This window comes from Hipposideros armiger, unplaced genomic scaffold, assembly GCF_001890085.2.
Source record: "Hipposideros armiger isolate ML-2016 unplaced genomic scaffold, ASM189008v1 scaffold_724, whole genome shotgun sequence".
Taxonomy (NCBI): domain Eukaryota; kingdom Metazoa; phylum Chordata; class Mammalia; order Chiroptera; family Hipposideridae; genus Hipposideros; species Hipposideros armiger.
The window spans coordinates 852185-861880 of record NW_017732074.1 but is presented as its reverse complement, the minus strand read 5'-3'; the positions used below and the strand labels follow the sequence as shown (position 1 = coordinate 861880).

General features: G+C 42.3%; 1 pseudogene; it reads left to right on the top strand.

Moving 5' to 3' along the window:
* Positions 1 to 3054: 3054 nt before the first annotated feature.
* Positions 3055 to 9615, top strand: LOC109373430 (zinc finger protein 639 pseudogene; annotated as a pseudogene).
* The last annotated feature ends 81 nt before the right edge of the window (positions 9616 to 9696 follow it).

The window sequence follows — 9696 nt, the reverse complement described above, 5'->3', positions numbered from 1 at the left end:
GCAGTGAGCGGCCGTCCAGAAGCCGGCGACTGATCTGCCTCGCCCGGGATGAGCACAATGATGGTGCCAACTTTGGCCAGTGAAGCAACGTCCTCCACAACTAGACTGAAGAACAAAAGGACAGCAACTTGTCTGTTCCCCTTCCCCGAGTTCCCCAATAAAAATCTTTTAAAAAAACAACAAAAAACTTGCACATGAATATTCACAGCAGCTTTATTTGTAATAGCCAAAATCTGGAAACAACCAAACTGTCCTTCAATAGACAAATGGTTCAATAAACTGTGGTACATCCACTGCATGGAATACTAATCAGCAACAAATAGGATCGAGATATTGAAACACATAATAACTTGGATGAACCCCAAGAGCATTATGCTAAGTGAAAAATGCCATTCTTGTAATAGATATATACGATGTCAGAGGGGCAATAGATTGGGGGAGGGGGTTGTCACTTTGTGAGGGGTGACATGTCTAATTATTACGTTGCTTTGTACACCTAAAACTAATAAAAAAAAAAGAAAAAGAAAAATGCCATTCTGAAAAGGTAAAAAAACGTCACATGCTGTGTGACTCCACTAGCATAACATTCTCAGTGTGACAAAACTGCAATGATGGAAACTAGATTAGTTAGTGGTTGCCAGAGATGAGGGGTTGTAGGGAGGAGTGGTTGGTGTGACTACAAAGAGATAACAAAAGGGAAATCTATGTGACAATGGAGTGGTTTGAGTGGTGGTAGTTACCCTAACCTGCATATGAGATATAATGGCGTAGAACTATATACACACATTCTATCAATGCCAATTTTCTAGTTTTGATATTGCACTATAGTCATACAAGGTGTAACCATTGAGGTAAACTGGGAGAAGGATACATGGGCCTCTCCGTACTATTTTTGAAACTTGTTAATTGATAATTATTTCAAAATAAAAAGATAAAAACATTACAGCATAAAATATACCTCAGTAAAGTAGATTTTAAAACTGAGAGGAATTCAAATAAATTAATCTTACTGCATGTAATATCTTGTTTATTCTTACTTATAGTTTTCCTGGTTCTAATTCTTGTTTATATTCTATTTTATGTGTTCTGATTGTGAGCCAACAAAAGAACTTCGTGAAATATGGCATGAATGAAACAATAAATATTACTTTGCATTTAGTCAACAATTATGAAGCACTTACTTTCTGCCAGGCACTGTGCTAGGCCCTATGGGTATGACTAATACCTGAACTCATGCTCTGCTTTGCCTTTTGGCACATCCCACCATCTCCACCTCATGCTTTTCCCCTCTCCATACACAGTCCCTAACCTAGTTCTCTTTCATACGTCATTGCTTGTTCTTGGATCTTTCACCAAAACTTAAGTTGTATTTCTTAGCGGAAAAGAAGAAGGCAGGAAACAGAGCTCTTTGGTTCCCACCAGAAAACATGAAGGCTCAGGACGAAGGAGTGGTAGAAGGGGATGGCTGCAGAGGAGCGCCCCAAGCAAAGGCGTCCCATGAACTATTCTGTGGTGCCAGATTCAAGGCTGTTTACTTTATTCTGACCCAAACTCACTCTGACAACTTGAATGCATACCATTATTCCCAGGAAGGATTAAGGCAAATCTAACACCAAGGCTGGAAAAAAAAAATAGTTCAGACAGCAGTGGTATCTTCAGAAATATGAAAGATATTCTTTTAATTAGTGGCATGGTATTCTGTAAAGTTCACTGTGAATGCAGATCTCAGAGTAGTCACTCAGGTAGAGTGATCAATGGCTATTATTCCAGGCCCCTGGACATGGGTGACTCACGGATGAACAGACAATGTCCAAGAATCTACATCAGTGATTGCCGTTTTTTTTTTTTTAATCTGAGACTCTCAAACACCAGAAAACATTTATTAAACATAAGCACATTCAGCACTGTGGTACACTCAGAGCCACAGAGATGGACCTACCCCTCCTCCTGTGCTCACATGTGCCCTTATGCAGTACATGTTCCCTTTTACAACTTTTTTCCTCGTTTCAATCCTATCTTGAACGCTCTTGAATATGTTGAAGTTCGTGATTCTTTTTCCTTGATGTATAATCTCACCAAGGATATTCTTAGTGAACCTAGGATGAAGGCACAGAACATGTACTATCCCTACCAAAGAGCAGTCCAGCCTGTTAGTGCCCCAAAAAAGAACCTGGCTTGGTATTAAATGAGCTTCTTACTTATTGAGATTTCAAAAAATGGTCCAATATAAATCCTGACTCAAGAATAAGATGGGATGATGAAGCTGGAATTCAAGTTCCACAACCACAATAGACTATGTCCAATTCATATATGAGTGTCCCAGCACTTAACATGGTGTCAGGTACATACATGTTGCTCAATATTTTTTAATTAAATTGAAAACAGACAAGATGGCTTGTCAGTAGAATTCCCTCCTTACTTAAGGCACCTCTGAAACAAATAGAAATACATCTGATCCCAAAAGTATGTGAGAAACACACTCCTGGTTTCGAGTTCTCTACCATATGCATAGACTTCAAAACCTTTATCTCCATCCCAAGTCCCAGATCCACATTTTTAAAGGCCTGCTAGATGATGCCACCTCCTGGATCTGGCTGGTGCCTCCCAATGAATATGTTTAAATCAAGTCAACCCCCAAATCTTCCTAGTCTCCCAAGCGAGACCAGTGGTTCTCAACCTATGGAAAAAGCACCTAACAGATCATGGAGTCAGTAGGTTATCAAAGGTAGGTTGATGGAGGGGGTCAACCCCAGGTTCATGTGTAAGAGCATGCATTCATTGTCTGTAGAGAATTTAAAAACAATAATAAGCGTCCTGACGAAGAGCCAAGGAGCGCCAGGGCCAGAGCACCTGCTGCCCCGCGGTGAGCCTGGGGGTGGGGTGGAGCAGTGCAGCACCCCCTGCCCCCCCCACACACACACACGCACACACACACACTCCCACCCCTGCTTGGGCTTGTGCCTGGGGCCTAGCATTTTTTACCATCTGTGAAAACTTCCCTGGAATTCATTTTTCCTCACTCCCATATTAAGAATTGTACCAAATTGAAAAGATATGAATGAGTAGCCTAAAAAAAGAAAAAAGAAGGCTTTATACCCTTCTGGTTATTCAGATTCTTTTCGAATAAGCAGTTACAGATGGATTCAATGGAATTTTCTGATTGTTACAGTGTCTGTTCCATGAGACAACCAGACTTAAAATATTTTGACAACAAGGATGATGATTCTGATAGAGACATCAAATGACTTGCCAAAATTTAGATGGAATCAAGGCCAGAAAGAGAAATCAGAAGTATCTGGTTCCCAATCCCGTACTTAGAATTCTAGACCAAGCTGCCTTTTCTACAGAAAAATCCACTGATATTGAAATTTGTGATGAAGAGTGTAACTCACCTAAACCAGTCCACCAACGAGTTCAAGAGGAGAGCCCTACAGAAGTTCACACTGCTGAAGATGTTCCAATTGCTGCAGATGTGCATGCAGTTTCTGAAGATTATGATAGAGACAGAAAACAATTCCTCGGAGACTCTCCAAGACCAAATTGAAGAAGAGCCCCGGGCTAAACTTTGCAAGATTCTTGACAAGAGCCAAGCTTTGAATGTGACTGCCCAGCAGAAATGGCCTTTACTGAGAGCTAATAGCAGAGGCCTCTATAAATGTGAACTTTGCGAGTTCAACAGCAAATACTTTTCTGATTTAAAGCAGCATATGATCCTGAAGCATAAGCGTACTGATTCAAATGTGTGTCGAGTATGCAAGGAAAGTTTCTCTACCAACATGCTTCTGATCAAACACACCCAACTGCATGAAGAGGACCCCTACATTTGTAAATACTGTGACTATAAGATAGCCATTTTTGAGAATCTCAGCCAGCCCGTCGCAGGCACCCATTTTAGTGATCACCTTTATTTGTGTTGAGCAGTGTGATGTGCAGTTCTCCTTGAGCAGTGAGCTCTTACCTACATTTCCAGGAGCACAGCTGTGATAAATAGTACCTGTGTCAGTTCTGTGGACTTGAAACAAATGATCTGGAAGATTTGCATAGCCATGTGGTAAATGAATATGCATGTAAGTTAGTAGAGTTAAGTGACAAGTATAACAATGGAGAACACAGGACAGTACAGCCTCTTGAGCAAAATTACCATTGACAAATGTAAAACCTTCTTTGTATGTCAAGTATGTGGTTTTTGGAGTAGACTTCATACAAATGTTAACAGGCATGTTGCTTATTTATTTATTTTTAAAATTAGTTTCAGGTGTACAACATAGTGCAAGTTATACTTTTTACCCCTCAAAGTGACAACCCTCCTCCCCCAATCCACCACCCCACTCCCCGCTACCCCCCTCCATGTTGCTCTTGAACGTACTAAAATGTTTCCTCATGTTTGTGATGACTGTGGGAAAGGCTTTTCAAGTATGCTAGAATATTGCAAACATTTAAATTCACATTTATTTGAAGGGCTTTATTTATGTGAATACTGTCAATACTCAACAGGATAAACTGAAGATCTTAAAATTCATCTAGACTTCATATATTGGCTTGACTTACCTCACAAATGTAGTGACTGCTTGATGAGGTTTGGAAATGAAAGGGAATTAATTAAGTCACCTTCTAGTCCATGAAACAATTGATTATATTCTCTTTAATTTCCACAATGTTAATGTAAAATAATAAATAGAACATTTTAGAAAAATAAAATAAAAACAATAAAACTATCTAACAATCTGTCAGCATTTAATTATCACTACGTACAAGCAGCAATTCTGAACAATGTCAGCAATAAAACACTTCTCCAAAAAAATATCTTATGGGTCCAAGTTTTAAACAATTGCTGTGGTTACTTTGAGTTTTAAGAACATTTACTTAAGCTTCAAGTTGGACATTTTTATTACTTACCCTTTCACAAACACTGTATTTTTCATGGCGTTTAACTCAAAGAACTCCCAGTTGCACAACTGCCCTCAGACACAAGCAGACTCAGTAGCTATTCCCATTCATTTACTGAGTAAGTTTGCATCGGTCTGGAATCACTCCAGATTACTTCGGGTGTCCTTCATGTCTCCAGCCCCTACAGGCCTATTTAAATAGTACATTTGAGATAAACAATGACTGCATACTGACAGTGTCTTAGCTCTGGCTGCCATAACAAAATACCAGGGGTGGCCTGAGAAGCTGAAATTTATTTTCTCACAGTTCTGGAGGCTGGAAATCTGAGGTCATGGTCCATTTATAGTAAGGGCTTTCTTCCTGGCTTACAGATGACAGCCTCTCACTGTGTCCTCACATGTCAGAGATAGACAATGGACTAACTTTGGCCTCCCTTCTTATAAGGGCCCTAATCCCATCATGAGGGCCCCACCCAGGGGTCCAATATGCTGTATACTACTGCATAGAATAATTCCAAGGGGTCTAGAAATCTGTATAAACACCAATTACCTGGAAGCTGAATAAATAATGGAATGCATATTATATGTAACCACACAATATGTGTGCTTATACAGATGGATACGGAGCTTCTAAAGAACACTGCCATATGTTTATCTGACCTCTGCTTACTCTTTTCTAGAGGTAGGGACAAGTACAAATTATTTAGAGTACTTTAAAGGTTTTGCACAATATCATTCAACCTCCTTCCCCCACCTAATTTCCTGCCGTTCTCCTCCCAGAAACCTGATCACATGGGGGCATGTATACCCTCATTAGCTTTCTCCTAAACTAGCGACTCAGTGCTCCTATTTCTGATTTGTTCTTCCCCAACTTCTTTACACCCGCTTTTTCATCAAGATCTAACCCAAATGACCCTCTTAGGAAAGTCTCTCTTGAGATAACATGATCTATCACGTCCTGCGTGACAAGGGCTGGGGCTAGAGGAGAGGCGGCGAAGGGTTAAGAAATCACAAGAGTCAAAAGTAGAGTTTCTGCGGGCCAGGGGTCTAGTCTCTGCAGACGGAGAGAGCTAGCCCTGATACTGGCAGGCGAATAGCTTTTATTTACAACTGTCACAAAGAAGTCAATTTGAATATCTATAACCAGTTAATTGATTCGATTAGACCGGCAGCTGTTTCACTGAAACTCATTGTGATCAAGCATGAGTTGTGCTTTGGAGTTGGGCTTTCACACAAGTATGATCCCCGGGATGGCCTCAGCATTCCGAGACCACCAGATAAGGAAGTTTTACCGAGATCATTCCCTCAGGTCTCAGCATTCCAAGACACTTACTTATGACTTCAAAGGATCAGTACGCAGGCGCATTCGAGCCGGCAGCTGCAAGGTGACAATGATCTACTTAGTTGCTCCCTTAGTTATGCTTAAGAGCGTTTATTTCTATCTGCATTTCAGTATCGCTTATGTAATTGTGTGAATTGGTTAAACAATAAACTCTGAACAAGAGAATCTTACTTTTACTCAGGAAAAATGAGTGTATTTCTCCATAATAGGGAAACAATCTTTGTCTTGGACCCTGAATCTGTTAGTGTCTACAGTAGACACACTCCAGGGTGGCCTTATGATTCCTGTCTCCTTAGTATGCATGGCTTTGCATAATTCCCTCCCCTTGAGTTCAGGGCAAATCTGTGACTTGCTTATAACAACAGAATATGGCAATGGTGCTATCACTCACATGATTATGTTGCATTAAATGGCAAAGGACTGGATTTTGCTAATGTAGTTAAGGTCCCTCATCCCTAATTAGTTGACTTTGAGTTCATTAAAAGCAGTATTATCCTGAGTAGGCCTGACCTAATCAGGTGAGTCCTTTAAAAGAGGGTCTGGAGGTCACAGACTCAAAGCAGGCAGTGACTCTCTCTGGTGCTGGCTGTAAGAATCAAGCTACCATGAATTCTACAGCCTCAAGAAAATGAATTCCGTAAACAACTGAAGGAGCTTGGAAGCGGGTCCTTCCCTAGTCAAGCAGGAGAAAAGAACATATGGCCCTGCCAACACCTTGATTTCAGCCACGTGAGACATGGAGCAGAGGACCTAGCTAAGCTGTGTCTGGATTTCGACCTAGAGAAAATGTGATAATAAATGGAAGCGTTTTAAGCTGCTAATTGTATGGCAATTTGTTGCAAAGCAATAGAAAACTAATACAGTGGTTTTTTTGCACATAAAGGAATCGCTGACTCGAACTGGCTTAATGAGCAAGGAAATTTATTTTCTCATTTCACAGGAAATCCAGAAGTAATTCAGGCTTCAAATTGGTTTGTGCCGAGTTCAATTCTGTCATCAAAGATCCAGACTCTTAGCATCTTACCACTCTCCTATCCTAGTGAGAGTTGATCCTTGGGGTAGTTGCAACATGGCTCCAGCAGTCACAGGTGTCACATTCAGAAACATCCAGAGGATAAAAGAGTGTTAGTTCATAAGGCATTCTCATGAAGAATGAGGAAACTTTTCCCAGAAGCTCCTCTGCACTTTCCTTCACATCCCATTGTCCAGTCACATATCCATTTTAAATCAGTCACTGACCAGGAGAAAAGGATTACCTCAGATGAGTTCCAACCTAACCTGGCTGCCCCTGAGGCAAATGGGCATGGAGGCAGCTAGATACTGGAACTAAATCAGGATTCTGTTAGGAGGAAAGGGAAGAAAGCACAAACATGTCCACTACAAATCCCAATCTAAGAGTTACTCTTAGACAAAACTGTATGAAACCTCTGGCCAGTCAACACTGGCAAAATAAATTATGCTAGAGCCTCTAAATTACAAAAGGGCAAGTTGAAGGACAAAAACAAAGCAACAGTTCCTTTGTTAAATGGTTGCTTTGCTAATAGCAAGCACATTTGAAGAATATTTTAGCAAAAAGTTAATGAAGGCTTATTTAACATATTAAAACTTGCCACAAAGACGGAGATTGCTCAGCAATCAGTGATAAGAAATCTTTATTTAACATATTAAAACTTGCCACAAAGACTGAGATTGCTCAGCAATCAGTGATAAGAAATCTGAGACAATGAAGTAACAACCTGGCAGGGAGTAGAGCAAGGAGCAAGAACATTACAAGAGACATGAAAGATGAACAAAACAATTAGAACAGAAATCCACACAAGACACACTGCTTAAGCGTTCTCATCACTTCCATAGAAAGAATTAGAAATTAGTATCAAAACTTTCTCTATATATCATAGATAGTATGTGGTTATCCATAAGTACAAAGTAATTTGCATATGATTATTATTACTCTAAGGGTTTGAGTCTGAAGTTTAATAACTGCTCCTTATATGGTTTTAGATGATATATATAAAATGTCAAAGGCATAAAAAAGCAAGTTATGTGTCATTGCGCATTTAATTGCCTTAATTTAAATTTTATAATTATTAAAACTACCATGGAAAACCCTATCCAGAAACCTGCTCTCTCTTTAATAGTGGGTAAAAGATATACATAGATCTAATCATCACATTGTACCCGTAAACTTACATGTTATATTTCAATATCTCAATAATGCTGGAAATTATTTTTAATTAAAAAATAGGTAAAAGGAATCTTCTCTAAGACTCTTTAAGAAATAATATCCTGACTAGGCTATCCTTTTATTCCTCTGAGAATGCTGACTTTTCTCTTCTTAAGAATATAGGCGGGAGTGTTAAGTGGGTAAATTATGGGGCAAGGAAGGTCTAGATAGAAGTAGTGACTTCTGGCTTTTGCCTGATCCCCTTTCCAATAAAAGATTAATGGTACCCGATGACCCAGCAGCTCATCGATCTGCCATTGTCCTCATTACCCTTACGAAATGATGACTGACGCGGTTACAGATGGGAGAAATAAAACAAGATAAACCGAAGGCAGCTTCATTTTCCACAGGCAATGAGGTTCTTACCACTTTTTTGTCAAGGGTATTGCCTCTCTGATTGTGTTACTGGCCGTGGGTATCAAAGTCCACCCAATTCTCTGATCTCACCATCACCTGATACAAACGGGCTCACCACCAGTTTATGAGTTTTCTAGGATCGTTTGGAGTTTGGGGCTGAAGGGTATTTATCCTCTCATTCACAGTGGAAAGAGGAAGACAGGCACAGAAAAGACAAAAGGAAAACGAGGGCTACCTCGGGGGTCCTCCCAGCGTTCCCGGTTCCCACTACCCCTCCCCGTCCCTGCCTCGTCAGGTTGCTAGGGGCCAGCGCCTTGAGGGTTACCGGCGCCTGGCGGTTTCCCGTCCTCACACCAGAACCGGCGGCCCTGCCGAGCGCTGGCGCATGCGGAGAGGTGAGGCACACGGCGGCCGCCAGAGGGCGCGAGCGCCTGGGGTCCTCGCGCGATGGCATCGCGGGGAACAGGAAGGATCGGTGGTCGTCCCGCGAGGAGGGGTGGCAACGGGGAGAGAGGGACCCTGCCTCGCCTCCGAACTGCCGGCCTTCGCGCACGGTGCAGCCGCCCTCCCATTCCCATCCGCCCGAGGGCCCCACCCCGATCTGCGCTCGCAGGGTGACCTCCGAGCGTGAGCGCGGTCGGAGGGCGCTCTCCGCCCCGCACCCACCTCGCGGCCCCAAGCCCGCTCCTTGCTGGCGGCCTGCAGGGAGGCGGCGGCCGGATCTTCAGAGAGGAATGCCGGGCGGGCCAGACCCGATAGCATCCCGCAGGCCGCAAAGCATCCGGCCGCTGCGGAACGATGGCTAGAGGGGCTGCGGGTACGGCGGCAGGCGCCCAGGAGCTGGGGCGCCCGGGCGCTGGAAGCCCCGCCCCTCGGCCGGCTCCCTG